This window comes from Lagenorhynchus albirostris, chromosome 7 (assembly GCF_949774975.1).
Source record: "Lagenorhynchus albirostris chromosome 7, mLagAlb1.1, whole genome shotgun sequence".
Classification (NCBI taxonomy): domain Eukaryota; kingdom Metazoa; phylum Chordata; class Mammalia; order Artiodactyla; family Delphinidae; genus Lagenorhynchus; species Lagenorhynchus albirostris.
In genome coordinates this window covers 77,820,181-77,839,298 of record NC_083101.1, presented here as the reverse complement: position 1 = coordinate 77,839,298, position 19,118 = coordinate 77,820,181, and the positions used below count along the sequence as shown (strand labels likewise).

Sequence of the window (19,118 nt, the reverse complement as noted above, 5' to 3'; positions counted from 1 at the left end):
CCTACCGTTTAAGACAGCATGGTTGAATCTGGAGAGCATTATGCTAAACAAAATAAGCCAGAGAAAAATAAATACTGCATGATATCACTTATACGTGGAATATTTTTTTAAAAGTCAAACTTGTTTCCAGGGTCTGGGAAGTGGAGAAATAGGGAGAGAGTGGTAAAACGGTACAAACTGTCAGTTATAAGATGAATAAGGTCTTAGGATCTAATGTATAACATGGTGACTATAGTTGGTAACAGTTGAAAATTTCTAAGAAAGTAGAACTTATATGATCTCACCAAAGAGGGGATAAAATGTATATATGTGAGATGATTAATGTGTCAATGAATTAACTGAGGGGAATGCTTTCATGATATGTGTGTATATATATATATATATATATATATATCAAATTATATAGTATGCCTTAAATATCTTAGATTTTGTTAATTAAACTGTATAATGCTGAAAAAAATCATGTCTGTTTAATTCTGGGGGCTTTAACTCACCATGCCAATTTCCATGACTTATTTTTGTGCAATGTCTTTTAATTGTTCTGGCATCTTTGCTACATACAGATTTTAATGGGAAAATGCTATGAAATTACAAGGAAGGGAAATGTCCTATCCATGAAATGTGATACTTCACCTAACATCTTTGCTTTGCCCCAAATAGCAGTGTTCTTAGTCAAGTCACATCTTATTCTATCATGCATACTCTTAATTCTTCTTGAAATCCTCAGGTCTAGGACTCTTGCCTTTTCCTATCTTGCTTTATTGATTAATAAATATCAAGTTTATATATTAATGCTATGACTGGGTTTGGATACTTGACAAGAAAATTGATTTGAAGCTTTGATAATAACAAAGTAATATGATCGTATTTCTCCCAGTCAATGAGAAAATGAGTTGAGGAAAAATGCAAGGGATAAAGGAAGAATCATGACTGCTAACATTTGACACAAGGACCTACCTGTGCCCTAATCTTGGATGAAGGGGCTGGATATCTAGGATTTTGCTTTTCAGACCTGTAATTTTGGACCAGATTCTATAATTTGGAGGCCATTACTTATTCTCCATGAGTCTCATTTCCAGCTCTTACTGCACATGAATATTGCAATTCATTGGTAACCATGTAATCTCATGTTTCTTTACTTGCTTCCTTCTTGGAATGTTTTATATGGTGTATTTTCCTATCTTCAACTTTTTTTTTTTTTTTTTTTCTGGTACGCGGGCCTCTCACTGCTGTGGCCTCTTCCGTTGTGGAGCACAGTCTCCAGACGCGCAGGCTCAGCGGCCATGGCTCACGGGCCCAGCCGCTCCGCGTCATGTGGGATCTTCCCGGACCGGGGCATGAACCCATGTCCCCTGCATCGGCAGGCGGACTCTAAACCATTGCGCCACCAGGGAAGCCCTATCGTCAGCTTTTGATTCAAGTCAGGCATCAACCCCTATGATCCCAAGACTTAGTAAAAACACTTTTTGTCTGTGCACACACAATTTATCAGTACGAATCAGCATCTTATTTTATTGGTATTATTAATTTAATTTTGCTTTCACTCGCTTGTCAGAATGAAATCCTTGAAAGTATATGGCCTGTTAAAATCACATCTGTAGCTTTTCTGCCTTGTTCAGGTCCTGGATCCAAATACACCTCCCATCAATGTGAATTGAATTGTTGCGAAGCAGCGATATTTACTAAATCATAATTTTAGAGATATTCATTGAACCAATAAGTATATAGTCATGATATTCAAGCTGTCATCGTAGATGTGATATCCTCAGTTTCAATCTGTAAGGAACCTGTAAGGAATTTACAACATAGTCTCTATCCTGAAGGAATTTATGACACAGGGAGAAAAGATATAAACTCAAATAACTATAAGAAAAGAAGTGTATGGTAGATGTTATGTCAATAGTTGTAAGAGTTCAGAGATTAAAGAAGGGAAAGAAATCATTTTCACCTAGAGTGATAATAAGAGGCTTCATAGAGAAGGTGCCAGTCTTTTAATATGACCCAGCCTATAAAAAAAAAAATGTACAGAATTTGAAGGTGGAACTTGGGATAACAGGGCTATAAAAGCAAGATAGGGATTGGCAAGGGCAAATGTATGGAGGTATAAATGTATAAAGGTTAATGGCACAGCAGTGTGACTGGTGGTTTTGCTAGATTGGTCTACAACAAGGAGAGTTAGAGCAGTTAATGTCACAACAGAGAACTGAAAATCTTCATTCTAAAGGCAATAGATTTTGAAAGTGGAAGTGATGAAATTAAAGAGGTGTTATAAAACAAGTAATGTTTGGAATGGGTTGAAGGAAAAAGAGGCAGGCAGCTAGAATAATTTAGTTGCAAAGTGTGAACAAATAAATTCTTTACAAGAGAAGCAGCAATGGAAATGTAACCAGAGGGATAAGCACACAGTTATCAGTTTCTTCTTAGAGGTGGTGGTAATTCACAGTAAACCTATACAAATTCTCAGTTGTAACTGGGCTGAACTAAAATAAGAACAGTTTATCTCCCTTCTGAAGGAAAAACATATTTCCAAGTCAGATGTTATTTGCATTTTGAAACATTTTTATTGACTTTGTATTTTTTCAGAGCTGTTTAAAGTTCACAGGAAGATTGAGGGGAAAGCACAGAGATTAACCAAATAATCCCAGTCCCTACACTTTCAAAACTTCCCTAATTATCAACGTCCCCCACCAGAATGAAACATTTGTTACAATCGGTAACCCTACATGGACAAATCATAATCAACCAAAGTCCATAGTTTACATTATGGTTCACTCTTGATGTTGTACATTCTGTGAGTTTTAACAAATGCATTATTACATCAGTATGGTATCATCCTGAGTATTTTTACTGCTCTAAAAATCCTCTGTGCTTTGTCTATTCATCCCTTGCCCCACCCCAACCCTGGGAAACAAACCATAGATCTTTTTTATTATTTCTGTAGTTTTGCCTTTTCTAAAATGTCGTATAATTGGAATCAAACAGTATGTAGCCTTTTCAAACAGCCTGCTTTCATTTAGTAATGTGAGTTTAAAGTTCCCCCATGTTGCTTCATGGCTTGACAGCTCATCTTATTTTCAGCATTGAATACTTTTCCAGTGTCTGAATGTACCACAGTTTATTTACTTACTGGAGGGAATCTTGGTTGCTTCCAAGTTTTGGTTATTATAAATGAATGTTGAATTATTAGGACCACTCTAAACATCCTTGTGCAGGTTTCTGTGTAGACATGTTTTCAATTACTTTGGGTAAATACTAATGAGTTGGATTGCTAGATCCTATGTTAAGAGTACCTAGATTTGCAAGAAACTGCCAAACTGCCTTTCAAAGTGACTGTATCATTTTGAATTTCCACAGCAATGAGTGAGTTCCTGTTGCTCCATGTGCAGCATTGGGGTGTTGTCAGTGTTCTGGATTTTGGCCATTCTAATAGGTGAGTAGTTGTATCTCATTGATGTTTTATTTTGAAATGCCTTGATGACATATGATGTGTATCATCTCTTCATATGCTTATTTGCCATCTGTAGATCTTCTTTGGTGAGGTGTCTGTTAAGGTCTTTGGCCCATTTTTTAATTGGGTTGTTTCCTTGTTGAGTTTTAAGAGTTCTTTGTATATTTTGGATTACTGTCCTTTATCAGCTGTGTCTTTGCAATTTTATTTTACTCCAGTCTATGACTTATTTATTCTCTTTTTCTTGTTTTACACAGGGCAGTTTTTTTAATTTTAATGAAGTTTGACTTATCAGTTATTTCTTTTGTGGATTGTGCTTTGGTGCTGTATCTAAAAAATCATTGCCATACCCAAATTTATCTAGATTTTCTTCTATGTAATCTTACAGAAGTTTTATATTTTTGTGTTTTTCAAGTACATCTGTGATCCATTTTTAGTTAATTTTTGTGAAGGGTGTAAGAAGGTCTCTGTCCAGATTTATTTATTTTTTTGCATGCTGATGTCCAATTAAGTTTCAAGAATATTCTTATCTAGGCTTAAGGAGGCTGAATATATAGCAGTTTTTACTATGACATAATCTCAACTAGTTTGCTCAAGTAGAATGTCTTTATAATGACAAAATTTCAGTTTTAATCAATAAAGATTCATAGAAGATTGAGCATTCCCCTCGGTCTCCCAATACAAAGAGGGCCCAAGTTATACCAAAATTCATATACCTGAACTCAAAATGTTAATTCTTGTTAAGTATGTTGTTTTCCAGGAGTGGAAAGGCTTTTAAATTCCATTTTTACATCTGGACAATCATATCACAATGGCAATGCTGCAGTCTTTTGTAGCTTTGCCCATTTTTTACTGATCATTCAGGGGTGGTTACACCAAATATAATAACTGGAAGCAGTTTGTTAATAACTAAACATAAGAGTTAGAGTTGTGTGCTATACTTAGCTATAAAATACTTTTTTCATTGAAGTTTTTATTAAGATAATTGTAGTTTTTAAAGCAGTTTTAAGAAATAGTAGAGCTATCATGGATATCCTTAACTTAGTTTCCCCCAGTGGTGATATCTTGGAAAACTATAGTACAATATCACAACCTAGATATTAACATGATACAACCCACCAATATTATTATTCAGGTTTCCCCAATTTTACTAGTACTTATGAGTGTGTGTGTGTTCTATATAATTTTATAAAGTGTATGGGTTTATATACCTTCCCCCACAGTCCATCACCACTAGAACCTCTGGTGTTGCCCTTTTATAATCACACCTACCTCTCTCCTATCCAGTCCTCCTCCCTCACCCACAGTTCTACCCTCTACCAACCATTAATCTGTTCTCCATTTCTAAAATTTTGTCATTTCAAGGATGACATTATTGGAATCATAGATTAATATTTCAGGGGTTACTCTTTTCATTTAGTTTAATTCCCTTGAGATTCATCCACATTGTTATATGTATCAGAAGTTCATTCCTTTTAATTGATGAGTAATATTAAATTGTATGGATATATCACAGTTTGTTTAAATATTTATCCCTTAAAAGACAACTGGGTTGTTTCCAGTTTTTGCCTCTTATAAATAAAGCTACTATAAACACTCACGTCCACATCTTTGTATGAACATAAGTCTTCATCTCTCTGGAATAAATGCCTAGAAGTGCAATTGCTATGTCGTATGGTACTTATATGTTGAGATTTTTAAGAAACAACTAAGTTGTTTTCCAGATTGGCTATACCATTTTACATTCCCAACACCAATTTTAAGTGATCTAGTTTCTTCACATCCTTACCAAGCATATATAACTTATATGTATAGTATCTTAAATATGTAAATATATTTTCCAACTTAATAACTAGAAGATAACCCAATTTATAATTGGCAGAAACGTTTTTACAGATAATTTACTAAAGAAGATACGTGGATGCCAAACAAGAACACAAAATGATCAACCTTGTTAGCTATTAGGGAAATATACATTTAAACAACAATGAGATACCACTACACACCCACTAAGAATGCTGAAAAAAAACTCTCTTGTGTTGCTAGGGATTTGGTAAAACTGGAACTCTGATACCTTGCTGATGGAATGGAAAATGGTACCTATTTTGAAAAATAGGCTGATAGTTTATTAAAAAGGTAAATATACGCTACCTAGCTATTCCACTCCTAGACATTTACCCAAGAGAAAAATTATATGTCCAATCAAAGACTTGTACACAAATATTCATTGAAGCTTTCGGTAATAGTCACAAAACTTAAAACAGTCCATTGATAAGTAAATAGATAAACAAAGTATGGTGTCTGCACACAATTCAGTACTACTCAGTAAAAAAAAGAATCAAAACTACTGATACATATCACAACATGGATAGGTCTCCATCTTGATGTTGAATGCAAGAAGTTCAAGTACATAACATATGATTCCAGGTATATTAATATCTCTAAAATTCACCTAATCTCTAATGAACAGAAAACAGTTTAATTGTTGCCTAGGAAACTAGGGGTAGGGAGAGGTGGGAGTAAGAAATTACAAAGGATTGTGATGAAACTGCTTGTGATGGATTTGTTAATTGTTGTGATTGTGCTGATGGTGTCATTAACATGTACATATGCCATCAAATTGTGACTTAAATGTATACAGTTTATTGTATTCTAATTAGACTTCTAATGCTGACAAAAGAAAAAAAACTAAAATGTAAAATATTTCGCATGGCATTTGGTCTATAACTATGTAACCAAAACCTGTTATTTCATCTTACTCCTCCTATCCCTCTCTCACCAACACTTTTTCAAACACCCATCCAAAATCCTATTTCTGGTTTGAGGCTGATTTTGGATCCCCTCCTCTAAACTCACTGTTGTTTAGAATTTATTTGTTGATAAAATCCAGTAATATAAATTATGAAAATATTTTGTTCTAAGAAGTGGATTTGTCTACCCCAAATCAAGGATTTACCAAGTATCATGTGTGCACAAGAAACTGCTACACAAAAAATTTGAACATTAATCTAATAAAATTGTTATCCTTTATTCAGTTGATACCATGTATCACAGTAACAGATTTGCATATATTGAACCATCCTTGTATCCCAGGGATTAAATCTCAGTTATGGTGTATTAGCCTTTAAGTATGCGGTTTAATTTGGTTTACTCACATTTTGCTAAGGATTTTTGCATCTATATTCATCAGAGTTATTGGTCTGTAATTTTTCTTTTCTTGAATATATTTGTCTGGTTTTGATATCAGGATAATGCTGGCTTATAAAAATGAGTTTGGAGATGTCTATTCTTCAACTTTTTTGGGGAACAGTTGATAAGGATTTATGTTAATTATCCTTTAAATGCTTTGTAGTATTCACTAGTGAAGCGATCTGGTCCTGGATTTTTCTTTGTTGGTGGGGGTGTTCAGGTTCAGTAAATTTGCAAGATACAAAATCAGTATATAAATGTCATTGTTTGTATACACTAACAACAAATTATCCAAAAAAGAAATTAATAAATAATCCCATTTACAATAGTATCAAAAAGAATAAAATGTCTGGGGATAAACATAGCCAAGAAAGTGAAAGGCTCCGGACACGCAGGCTCAGCGTCCATGGCTCATGGGCCCAGCCGCTCCGCGGCATGTGGGATCTTCCCGGACCGCAGCACGAACCTGTGTCCCCTGCATCGGCAGGTGGACTCTCAACCACTGCACCACCAGGGAAGCCCCTTTCTTGTTTCTTGAGGTATGCCTGTATAGCTATAAACTTCCCTCTTTGAACTGCTTTTGCTGCATCCCATAGGTTTTGGATTGTCATTTTTCCATTTTCATTTGTCTCTAGGGATTTTTTGCTTTCCTCTGATTCCTTCAGTGATCTCTTGGTTATTTAGTGACATATTGTTTAGCCTCCATGTGTTTGTGTTTTTTACATTTTTTCCCTGTAATTCATTTCTAATCCTCTAGCATTGTGGTCAGAAAAGATGCTTTATATGATTTCAGTTTTCGTAAATTTACTTAGGCTTGATTTGTGACCGAAGATGTGATCTATCCCAGAGAATGTTCCATGCGCACTTGCGAAGAAAGTGTAATCTGCTGTTTTTTGGATGGAATGTCCTATAAATTTCAAGTAAATCCATCTGGTCTATTGTGTCATTTAAAGCTTCTGTTTCCTTATTTATTTTCATTTTGGATGATCTGTTCATTGGTGTAAGTGAGGCGTTATAGTCCCCCACTATTTTTGTGTTACTGTCGATTTCCTGTTTTATAGCTGCTAGCAGTTGCCTTATGTATTGTGGTGCTCAATGTTGGGTGAATATATATTTATAATTGTTATATCTTCTTCTTGGATTGATCCCTTGATCATTATGTACTGTCCTTTCTTGTCTCTTGTAACATTCTTTACTTTAAAGTCTATTTTATCTGAGTATTGCTACTCCAGCTTTCTTTTGATTTCCATTTGCATGGAATATCTTTTTCCATCCCTTCACTTTCAGTCTGTATGTGTCCCTAGGTCTGAAGTAGGTCTCTTGTAGACAGCATATATATGGGTCTTGTTTTTGTATCCATTCAACCAGTCTTTGTCTTTTGGTTGGAGTATTTAATCCATTTACATTTAAGGTAATTATCGATATGTATGTTCTTATTACCATTTTATTAATTGTTTTGGGTCTGTTATTGGAGGTCTTCTCCTTTTCTTGTGTTTCCTGCCTAGAGAAGTTTCTTTAGCATTTGTTGTAAAGCTTGTGTGGTCGTGCTTAATTCTCTTAGCTTTTGCTTGTCTGTAAAGTTTTTAATTTCTTCATTGAATCTGAATGAGATCCTTGCTGGGTAGAGCAATCTTGGTTGTAGGTTTTTCCCTTTCATCACTTAAATGTGTCCTGCCACTCGTTTCTGGCTTGCAGAGTTTCTGCTGAAAGATCAAATATTAAACTTATGAGAGTTCCTTTGTATGTAATTTGTTGTTTTTCCTTGCTGTTTTCAATAATCTTTCTTTGTCTTTAATTTTTACCAGTTTGATTACTATGTGTCTTGGCGTGTTTCTCCTTGGGTTTATCCTGTATGGGACTCTCTGCACTTCCTGGACTTGTGTGGCTATTTCCTTTCCCATGTTAAGGAAGTTTTCGATTATAATCCCTTCAGATATTTTCTCTGGTCCTTTCTCTCTCTCTTCTCCTTCTGGGACCCTTATAATGCGAATGTTATTGAGTTTAATGTTGTCCCAGAGGTCTCTTAGGCTGTCTTCATTTCTTTTCATTCTTTTTTCTTTATTCTGTTCTGCAGCAGTGAATTCCACCATTCTGTCTTCCAGGTCACTTATCCGTTCTTCTGCCTCAGTTAGTCTGCTATTGATTCCTTCTAGTGTAGTTTTCATTTCAGTTATTGTATTGTTCATCTCTGTTTCTTTGTTCTTTAATTCTTCTAGGTCTTTGTTAAACATTTCTTGCCTCTTCTCAATCTTTGCCTCCATTCTTTTTCCAAGGTCCTGGATCATCTTCACTATCATTACTCTGAAATCTTTTTCTGGAAGGTTGCCTAACTCCACTTCATTTAGTTTTTTTTCTGGGGTTGTATCTTGTTCCTTCATCTGGTACATAACCCTTTGCCTTTTCATCTTGTCTATCTTTCTGTGAATGTGGTTTTTGTTCCACAGGCTGCAGGATTATAGTTCTTCTTGCTTCTGCTGTCTGCCTTCAGTTGGATGAGGCTATCTAAGAGGCTTGTGCAAGTTTCCTGATTGGAGGGACTGGTGGTGTGTAGAGCTGACTGTTGCTTTGGTGGGCAGAGCTCAGTAATACTTTAATCTGCTTGACTGCTGATGGGTGTGGCTGGGTTCCCTCCCTGTTGGTTTTTGGCCTGAGGCAACCCAACACTGGTGCCTACCTGGGTCTTTGGTGGGGCTAATTGCAGACTCTGGGAGGGCTCACGCCAAGGAGTACTTCCCAGAACTTCTACTGCCAGTGTCCTTGTCCCCACAGTGAGCCACGGTAACCTCTCCCTCTGCAGGAGACCCTCCAACACTAGCAGATAGGTCTGGTTCAGTCTCCCCTGCGGTCACTGCTCCTTCCCTTGGGTCCCGATTTACACACTACTTTGTGTGTGCCCTCCAAGGGTGGAGTCTCTGTTTCCCCCAGTCCTTCAACGTCCTGCAGTCAAATCCCACTAGCCTTCAAAATCTGATTCTCTAGGAATTCCTTCTACCATTGTCGGACCCCCAGGTTGGGAACCCTGACGTGGGGCCAGAACCTTCACTCCAGTGGATGGACTTCTCTGGTATAAGTGTTCTCCCATCTGTGATCACCCACCCAGCAGTTATGGGATTTGATTTTACTGTGATTGCACCCCTCCTACCGTCGCATTGTGGCTTCTCCTTTGTCTTTGGACGTGGGGTATCTTTTTTGGTGAGTTCCAGTGTCTTTCTGTCAATGATTGTCCAGCAGCTAGTTGTGATTTTGATGTTCTCATAAGAGGGAGTGAGAGCACGTCCTTCTACTCTGCCATCTTGGTTCAAGCTCCAATATTTGATTTTTAAGTAACAAAATGTTAACCATAGTTATAATTAACTCATACACATTTTAGTTTGAGCAGTACAGTAAAAATTAAAGTGATTACTAGAATTTATGAAGTAAGCAATTAGGATCTGACCAGTTCTCTGCTACACAAATTAATTGGCAAGCAGAGGAACTGGAGACTCATCAGAAAAGAGCTCAGAAGTAATTAATGGATTGAAAGATAACATATGTCAGGGAAAGTTGAAGGATGTAAAACTGTTTTAAATAAAGTAGAAAACTATAAAATGACTAAATAGTCACCAATAAGAATGTAAATATTCAGTGATAATTAGAAACTTAAATCTCCATTATGAAAGTCATTTATTTTTTTACCTTGTGTTTTTAAGAAAAACATTTTTCCTTAAAAGAACTTTGAAATATTGAATAAGTGTATTTAAAGGGGGAAGTTATAGCAGTGCTTTCTCTGGAGAATTATAATAAGAAATAGAATACATTCTCATTTTTCTGGGGGCAGTTTATAGATAGCAAGGGAATGAATGACATCTCCAGTGATCTTTCCACTCTTGAGTTTCTGTGATGTTCAGTTTATTCAATCATGCTGAGTTGGAAAGTTCATTTCACTTCTGTGTCATCTACTGGGGAAATCACTGTATTAACTGATAGATTTTTTTTTCCCTTCAAACTTGTTGTTTCCCAAGTGATTCTCCAGTTTTATCTGTTATTATTCTCTGAACCATTGCAACGATTTGGCAGATATAAGATCAATTGATTACATTACATTTTGACTCTCATATGTCTGAGAACAATTTTTTAAGAAGAAAAATCAAAATGTACATTTCAGTCTGCTTCTCTCAAATCCCTTATTAATGTATATTTTAACATTATAATGTGCAAATTATTTTGATGATAACTTTTTATACTTGAAATTTTGCACATATACTTTTATGCTATAAAAACTTCTTCTGGATATCATTTGATTGTTAAATAATATTTGTTTGATGGATATAGCATATTTTAAACCAATTCTCTTATATAGGATATTTAAACTTTTTAACATAAAATCTTTTGCAATGCATATTTTTATACATTAATCTTTTTTCTGCCTTGCTCCACTATTTTGAATTATGTTCCTTAGCAGAATTTATAAGAGAAATTGTTGGGTCAAAATCCTTTAACACTTTTCGGATTCTTAGGGACTTTGCCAAACTGCTTTCTAGAAATTTGAGTCAATTGCCTAGCAGTATGTTTCCCATGTGTATAACCTCCTTCAAATGTATACAATATTCTCACAAAACAGTGCAAAACTTTGCTAATTTGAAAGCAAATTATTATATTGTTATGTTTTAGAGTGTTAGTGGAAGACAACCTATTGGCAATTAACTGTTTTTTTAAAATGAGATTACCACTGTGAAATACCACAGTTTCCAAACTAATCGATAAAGTATTTGTACATATATATGTTAGTATTAGATGGCACCTGGAAATCACCAAATGAATTTATAAGATTTATGAGAAAGTCTTCCTCAAAACTGTTAGGTATGTATCAAGGTTCATGATGTAAGATAATGACATGAAGTAATGTGACAGTTGTCATAATCATATTGAAAAGATAAGTACTTCAATGTAAAAGGAAGGAAAGACCTAAATAAAACACAACAAAACAAAAATAGTCTTTCATTTGAAATGCAAGAGAATGGAACATCCAATAAAGAATGCCATTCTTCTACACTCTTCAGACATACGTGAACATCTCTTCATATTCACAGGTTTTCTTTTATGTTTTATCTCAAGCCTTTAATTTCTGCTAGATACCCTTCTTAGCTTCCTTTACCTTTAAAGAAATTTTGCAGAACAGATCTTATTCCCCAGATTTCTAATATGAAAATCTGGAAGTGTGTTAGCACTCAATTCAAGGGGCAGAAACCTAATTTGAATTAGATCAAGCAAAAATGGATAATATATTGAAGAAAATAGACAAACTACAGAAAGGTAAAGGTAGAGATGGGTTTAGTGATAACTAAACCTTTGACAGGTACATCAACAAAATCATTCTTCATCATTTTTCTCTGCCCTGTCTTGGTACTTTCCTGCTAAAAAAAAAGATGAGGGTGAAAAGGAGGTAGAAACCATTCAATTGATTCTTGCATTTTCACACTTTTGCAAAGAGCTAAGTAAAAGGGTTTTTTTGGTCCAATCCCTGTTTGGAAAACATGGTTAATATTATTAACCTTCTTTTGTAAGGGAAATAATACAATTTCATTCTGATTCCAGAAAATTTGAATAGCAATAGACTGACAGGCATAAAGCAATTGATCATATCAACAAATATCTTAATTTGAGTTGAGAACTCTCTAACTACTATGAATCACGTCCAAACAAATTCAGCAATTTGTATAGTATAGGAAGAAAATGCAGTTGCTTCTGTGGTGCCATCACTCTGCTCTAAAGTATCTTCTGGATTCCACCAAAGTCCTCCTTATTACCAAATCTAATGTCCACATGCATTTTTCATCCATATTAAGTCTGTGCATCATTAATACTTGTGTCCAGTATTAAAATTGTATCCTTCCTTGATTTGATAGGTAATATTGTGAATGTCTCTCAGCTCTCTGACTATTCTTTTATTTTCTTTTTTGTTTCCTGATACAGCTGTCTGAATTGTACGGCTTTCTAAGGCTATAATATTGTGTATTCCTTTGCAGTCAGTTCTCTGGTAGCTTTCTTTCTAGCATCTTTAATCTCAGTCTATGCAAATGCCACTGCAGCAAAGACACTACTGTGTCAAATAGGTTATTTTTTTCTCCTAGGCACAGAGCTAAACTGCATTTCCCAGCCTCCTGAAGGAAGTTGAGTCAAAATCCATTAAGCTATGTTGGAAGTGATGGACACCAATTCCAATCTTATCCCCCCAAACATCCAATACACTTTTAATAGGCTCTTTCTTCCCTGACTGCTAAACTTATGTTGTTTTAAGTGGATGGTTTCATAGCCCTAGAAGAGGATGGAACTGCAAGGCGAAAATAGCCTAGGTCTCTGAAGGAGTGTTCAGAGCAGATTCTACCTTAAACCTACCCACCTCCCATCCTTCTAACATTATAGTTCAAACTCTAAAGTCATCCATGAGAAAGAAACAGATAGTTAGCATTTGAAGCCACTAAATGTGGGACTTGTTTATTGTAACAGTTAGCCTATACTGTCTGTATCCCAGACTTTATTTTTAACTCTGACCTCTTTCTCTCTTACAGATCCATATTTCCAGTCTTTTTCTGGATATCTTTAACTTCTTGTTTTCTTGGTTCTGAACATTAAATGATAATTTTTTTTCCTCAAAAACTAGCTCTTTTTCTTAACTCTTCTACTTATATTGGGAACATAATTATTATATTTTAATAACACTAAAATTATTTCTTTAAATGTGTCCCCTTTTTCACTTCAGGGCTTTTGTACTTTCATCAATGGATCTTTAATAACTGGAAAAGTGTATGATACACACTAGGTGCTTGATAAATATTTTCAAATGATTGAACACATTTTTAAAAAATTAATTCTCCAAATGATGCAACCGTAAGAAATCAAGCATCTGTAGATTTTTCTTAACTCTTGATGGAAAATTCATAAATCTGACAGATTTTATAGAATCTAAATTATTCAAATTTCTTTCATCTCCCTATCCCTTTCCTTTTCCACTAATTCTCATTAATTCGTATACATGGTGATTTATCTGGAGTCATGCAAAATGCTTCACTTTGTCCCTGCATACTATCAAGTATTCTAGGCTATCTATATGTCCTTGTGAGATCAAACTTTGAAAAGCCAATTGAATCAGATTATTCCTCTAGTTAGGCTTCCCATTGTTTACCAAATTTAAGGCAGATATGGCACCTCATCAAGGTGTTCCATAACACGTTCTTGATCTGCCTTCTTAGCCTAATTTCTCCTACAGGGAAACGTATTCCAGATGCTCCAGACAAACAAGTATATTTGCTGTTTCTCATAGAGAAACCAAGTTTCCCTGTCTCTGTAAATCATCCAGTGCTATTCTCTCTACTTGGAATACTTCTTACTCTGGATTATATGTCTGAATATAAATGACACCAACCTAAAGAAGTCTTTCTAATAATCTCAATGAAATGTAAATTTTTCCTTCCATTATTTTCCATAAAACTTTGTTTTAATAAAGGTACTATTCCTTAATGATTAAGGTAGCTGAATCTGAAACCAACTGCCTGGGCTTCATTCATGCACCCCTAGTTAGAAGTTATGACATATTGGGCAAATTATTTAACCAATTTGTTTTCCAGTATATTCATTAGTAAATGATGGATATTAATAATGTCTACCTCATTATATTGTTTCAAAAATCAGATGAGTTAATAAAAGTAAAATACTTAGAATACCACTTTGCATATTAGTAATATGTAATATTTGAAATTATTTTTATATTATTGCATAAAACTCAAAATTTTTATTATTTGCTTTATCAACCACCAAATTTCTCTGCAATACACATATATATATGCCTGCAAACACAAATAAATATATTAAAACATGGATATTGTTTTTCCTCTTTTTCTGTCAATCCTTAATACTTAAAATGACTTGCTTTTACACACATTTTTTCATTAAATATTGTTGATATTATTGTTGTTGTATACACTATAGTTTGTTTTTTTTTTTTTTTTACAGTAGGTCCTTGTTGGTTATCTATTTTAAACACAGCAGTGTGTACATGTCAGTCCCAAACTCCCAATCTATACACATAATATTCGATATATGAAGAATTATCTTGTATACATAATGTCTCTTTAGGGTATTTTGTAAGCATAAAAAGGTCTTCGAAACAAATTTATTCCAAAAAGTTGTTCTTTCATTCACCAAAATCTAAGGAGCACTCACTCTATGCCAGAATTTCTTTCTAGGTCCTGAGAATACATTGCATGATAAGTGTGGTATGTTGCATCATGAACTCCAAAAGTATCCACTCCTTAACCTCTGGAATTTGTGAGTCTGTTACTTTATATGGCAAAAGGAACTTTGCAGATATGATTGCATTAAGCATCTTAAGGTAACGCAAATGTTCTGAATTATCTGGATTAGGCACAAAGGGTGCTCATAAGAGAGAGGAAGGAGGGTCATAGAAGACAAGACATGATGATAGAACAAGAGGTTGGAGTGACGTGTTTTGAACATGAAGGAAGGATTCACAAGCCAATGAAAGTTAGCAGCTTCTAGAAGCTGGAAAAGACAAGAGACAGAGTCTTCCCTGGAAAGATTCTTCCTACAGAAGGAGCACAGACCTCTGATATCCTGAATTTTAGCCCTCTAAGACTCCTTTTGGATCTCTAGAACTATAGGATAATAACTTTCGTGTTGTTTTAAATCACTAAGTTTGTGGTAACATTACAGCAGAAATAGGAAACTAATGAAATAGTTACAGTAATGTCACCATTAAATTCTATATCCACACCATTATTGGGCTTGATCATGGAATTTACTTTGGTCAATGATACATTAACAAACATAATACAACCAGAAACTTGTATATAATATATTAAAAGTCATACCCCGTTGTTGCTGGAAAACTCTCTGCTACCCTGTGAAGGATGTCAAGCTAGCCTCTTTGAGGATAAAAATATAGCTGGATAGAGGTCTCAGTTATCCCAGATCTCCCAGCCCTGCCAGCCATAACAGTCATGTCCCAAATTCATGAAAAAACACAGAAATGCCAAAAGCCTTGAGATGGGATCTTGTGCAATTTAGATGAAACTGAGTAAGGAAAGGACAGTAGCAGGGAATGAGGTCACAGGCATAGCAGGTCCAGGGAAGCCATGATGTGTACTTGGATTATACTTTGAAAGATAAGAGAAGCCACTAAGTGGCATCAACTGATTCATATTCAATATTTTAAATAATGACTGTTGCTGCTAAACAGAGAATAGACTGCAGCTGGCAAGGATAAAAACAGGAACCCCAATTAGAAGGCTACTGTAACTGAGTTAACATGAATTTTATGCTAACCAAAACATCCTCTTTGTGACCCATCAAACATACATTGTACACCTGCTTTAATTATTAAAGAAAAGGATGCATTGACCAGAAGTAAAGAAGGTCCATGTTAAAAATAAAGTTTAAATGCCTCCTTTCCTGGAAGCCAATGCTGGTACTTCTTTGATAAGACTGTGTTCCCAGTCTTATCAAAGGCCATACTGTCTGGCTGTGTATGTGCTGGTCTGTTTTTCTTGAAACCTTGAAGGACTGTATCCCTGACTTGTTTCATGTTTTTTGTTCTGACAAGATATAAAACTGTGCTGAACACCATGCTTCTTCAGAGCAGTTCCTCGGAGTTATATGAGAAGGTGTCTCCTGGGATATAGTCCTCAGTTTGTCTCAAATAAACTCTTTTCTATTCTTAAAAGACTATTGTAACAATGCAGGTGAAAGATGATGGTTATTTGGACCATGATGAAAACAGTGAAGATAGTGCAACTTTGTGAGGTTCAGGGATGTTTTGAAAGTTGAGTTGACAGTATTGTTAATGGATTGAACATGAGTTGAAGAGAATAGGGTTTGTCTTATTTGCTGATGTAGCATCAACCAGGGCAACAGTAGATTAGTGGTTTGGGGAACAGGCAAATTAGATCTCAGTTTTGAATATGTGAAGCTGGTGATGCTCATCAGATATCTAAAAGGAGTTGGTGAGAAGGCAGTGGCCGTTGTTACATAAGCAAAGCCAGAGTTCAAGGAAGAGAAAAGTCTAGGTTGGAAAAGAGCTTTTCTAGGGAGAAATTGAAGAAAGGAAGTAGGAAAGCCCTCACCTGAGTCCTGGGGCTCTCCAAAGCCGAGACTGTGGGAAGAAGGAAAGGAAACAGTACTTTTGGAGGATGCTGTAACTAAATTCTATCTACCACTATGTTCTATGTGATTTCTGCCCAAAAATCTCATTCAATTTCCTGTTTTATAGATGGGAATAATCAAAGTTTTGGGAAGTTAAACAACTTGCCCAGTATAAGCAAAGTAACTAGGATTAATCCCCTAAGTTATTAAATTCCTAAGACTCAAGTTTTAAACACGTATCCAATTATATGTAAAGAATTGAACCACATACCCATCATTTCCTGTTCTTCTTGTGTAGAATTATTCACTGCAAATTACTAAAGTTTCAGTTGTCATACACAATGTTATTTGAGATTGGAACTTCCTGATAGCTCCCTATTTTACTAACCACAAAACTGCTCACAGGGCTTCCCTGGTGGCACAGTGGTTAAGAATCCACCTGCCGGGCTTCCCTGGTGGCGCAGTGGTTGAGAGTCCGCCTGCCGATGCAGGGAACACGGGTTCGTGCCCCGGTCCTGGAAGATCCCACATGCCACGGAGTGGCTGGGCCCGTGAGCCATGGCCGCTGAGCCTGCACGTCCAGAGCCTGTGCTCCACAATGGGAGAGGCCACAACAGTGAGAGGCCCACGTTCCACAGAAAAAAAAAAAAAAAGAATCCACCTGCCAATACAGGGGACACAGGTTCAAGACCTGGTCTGGGAAGATCCCACATGCCCTGAAGCAACTAAGCACATGCGCCACAACTACTGAGCCTGCGCTCTAGAGCCCTTGAGCCACAACTACTGAAGCCCAAGTACCTAGAGTCTGTGCTGCGCAACAAGAGAAGCCACTGCAATGAGAAGGCCACACACCGCAAAGAAGAGTAGCTCCCACTCGCCACAGCTAGAGAAAGCCCGCACAGAGCAACGAAGACCCACCACTACCAAAAATAAAAATAAATAAATAAACAAATTGTATAAAAAAAGAAAACAACAGCAAGAAAAAGCTGCTCACAGCTGGGATATGATCCATTATTACTTATTCACTACTATGTAAGATAGTTTATCCAGAGCATAAAAAGAAGTATAAGGCTTTTGGAAGAGAACAGTCACATTACAACAATTCAGCTTGGTTATTACTGCATCACTTCTCCCCTGTTGGTTATATCCTCTCAATTGTTGAGCATTATCCTACACTTTAAACATCCTTTATATTTGGAGGGGCTGGAGAACATTTCATTAAAATTATCATAAACCAACAACTAATGTCAGCTATAAATAAGTTCATTGTGTAAGCCAATAGGACATAAGCGGTTCCTACTCTAATATAAAAAGGTGAATAGGATGTGAGGGGGAGTATTATTGAATCCAGAAGCTCAATTTTATTCTCTGTCTCTTTTCCTGTTTCAGCTGTTGAAAGAGAGAGAGAGGGAGGGAGGGAGCACACACACAAAATGTTGCTTCTAAAACAGCTTTGAGCACCTTTGGCTTACCTAAATTTAAGCTCCACAGCAACTAGGAGTTAGGATTTAGAGAATGCTTATATTGACAAAAAATTTTCAAATCATTTAGAAGCAATCAGTGCATCAACATCATTTAAAACCAGAGACAAAAAGTGGCTCACTATTGGGCCACTCATAAGACATGTCCAGGGCTTCTATCAGTTAGAGAGTTGTGATTTAAAATGAACTAGTATACGTATATGACTATATTTGCATATAAACAATGGCACATACATGGGAGATGTGCTCAATTTTTTTTCTAATAAGAACAAACCATTGAAAAAAGTCTGGATACTATTTTGAAAAATAAAATACAACCTGTGGGCAAGGCACAGAATCCTCTTCTCCACTTGGCGCTAAGCTGTGTTGAAGGGTATCCTCAGAACCGTGCAGTCCGCCCTCCATATCCACAGGGTCACATCTGAGAATTCAACCAATCACCATGGATGGGAGGGCCAAATGTACTCTATACCATTGTTTATAAGGGACTTGAGCACCTGCGGATTTTGTTATGGAGGTCCTGGAATCATCCCCCCCCAGGGCTACCAAGGGATGACTGTATTTCCTTACCTCCTACAGCCATACAGCCCTGTAGCCTAGGGTTACAACACTAGCTGAGGGTTATCAAACTTGAGGGGCAGCAAAAGAGGAGTTGAGAATTACTTGAGGGAGATTCCTGTGCCCTTAGTCTCAGAAACTCTAAATCATTGTTTCTGAGTTTTGTTCTAAGAATCTGCTTTTTTAACAAGTGCATTTTGAAAGTCACTGGTCTAACCACACTTATTGTTGGTCATTACTCTTCCCTTCTGAACCCTTACTTATTCCATTCCCATTGCTAAGAATATTCTTAGCAAAATTATCCT

At 36.0% G+C, this 19,118-nt stretch overlaps 1 long non-coding RNA gene across 1 annotated transcript in view; it reads left to right on the top strand.

Annotated features, from left to right (window-relative positions):
• The window catches only part of LOC132522953 (uncharacterized), a 140,049-nt gene extending 136,619 nt beyond the window's left edge, over nucleotides 1-3,430 (top strand). Inside the window, exon 3 of the long non-coding RNA XR_009541388.1 lies at nucleotides 3,355-3,430. This is a non-coding gene — a long non-coding RNA (uncharacterized LOC132522953). The remainder of the gene's footprint in view (nucleotides 1-3,354) is intronic.
• Nucleotides 3,431-19,118: the final 15,688 nt, after the last annotated feature.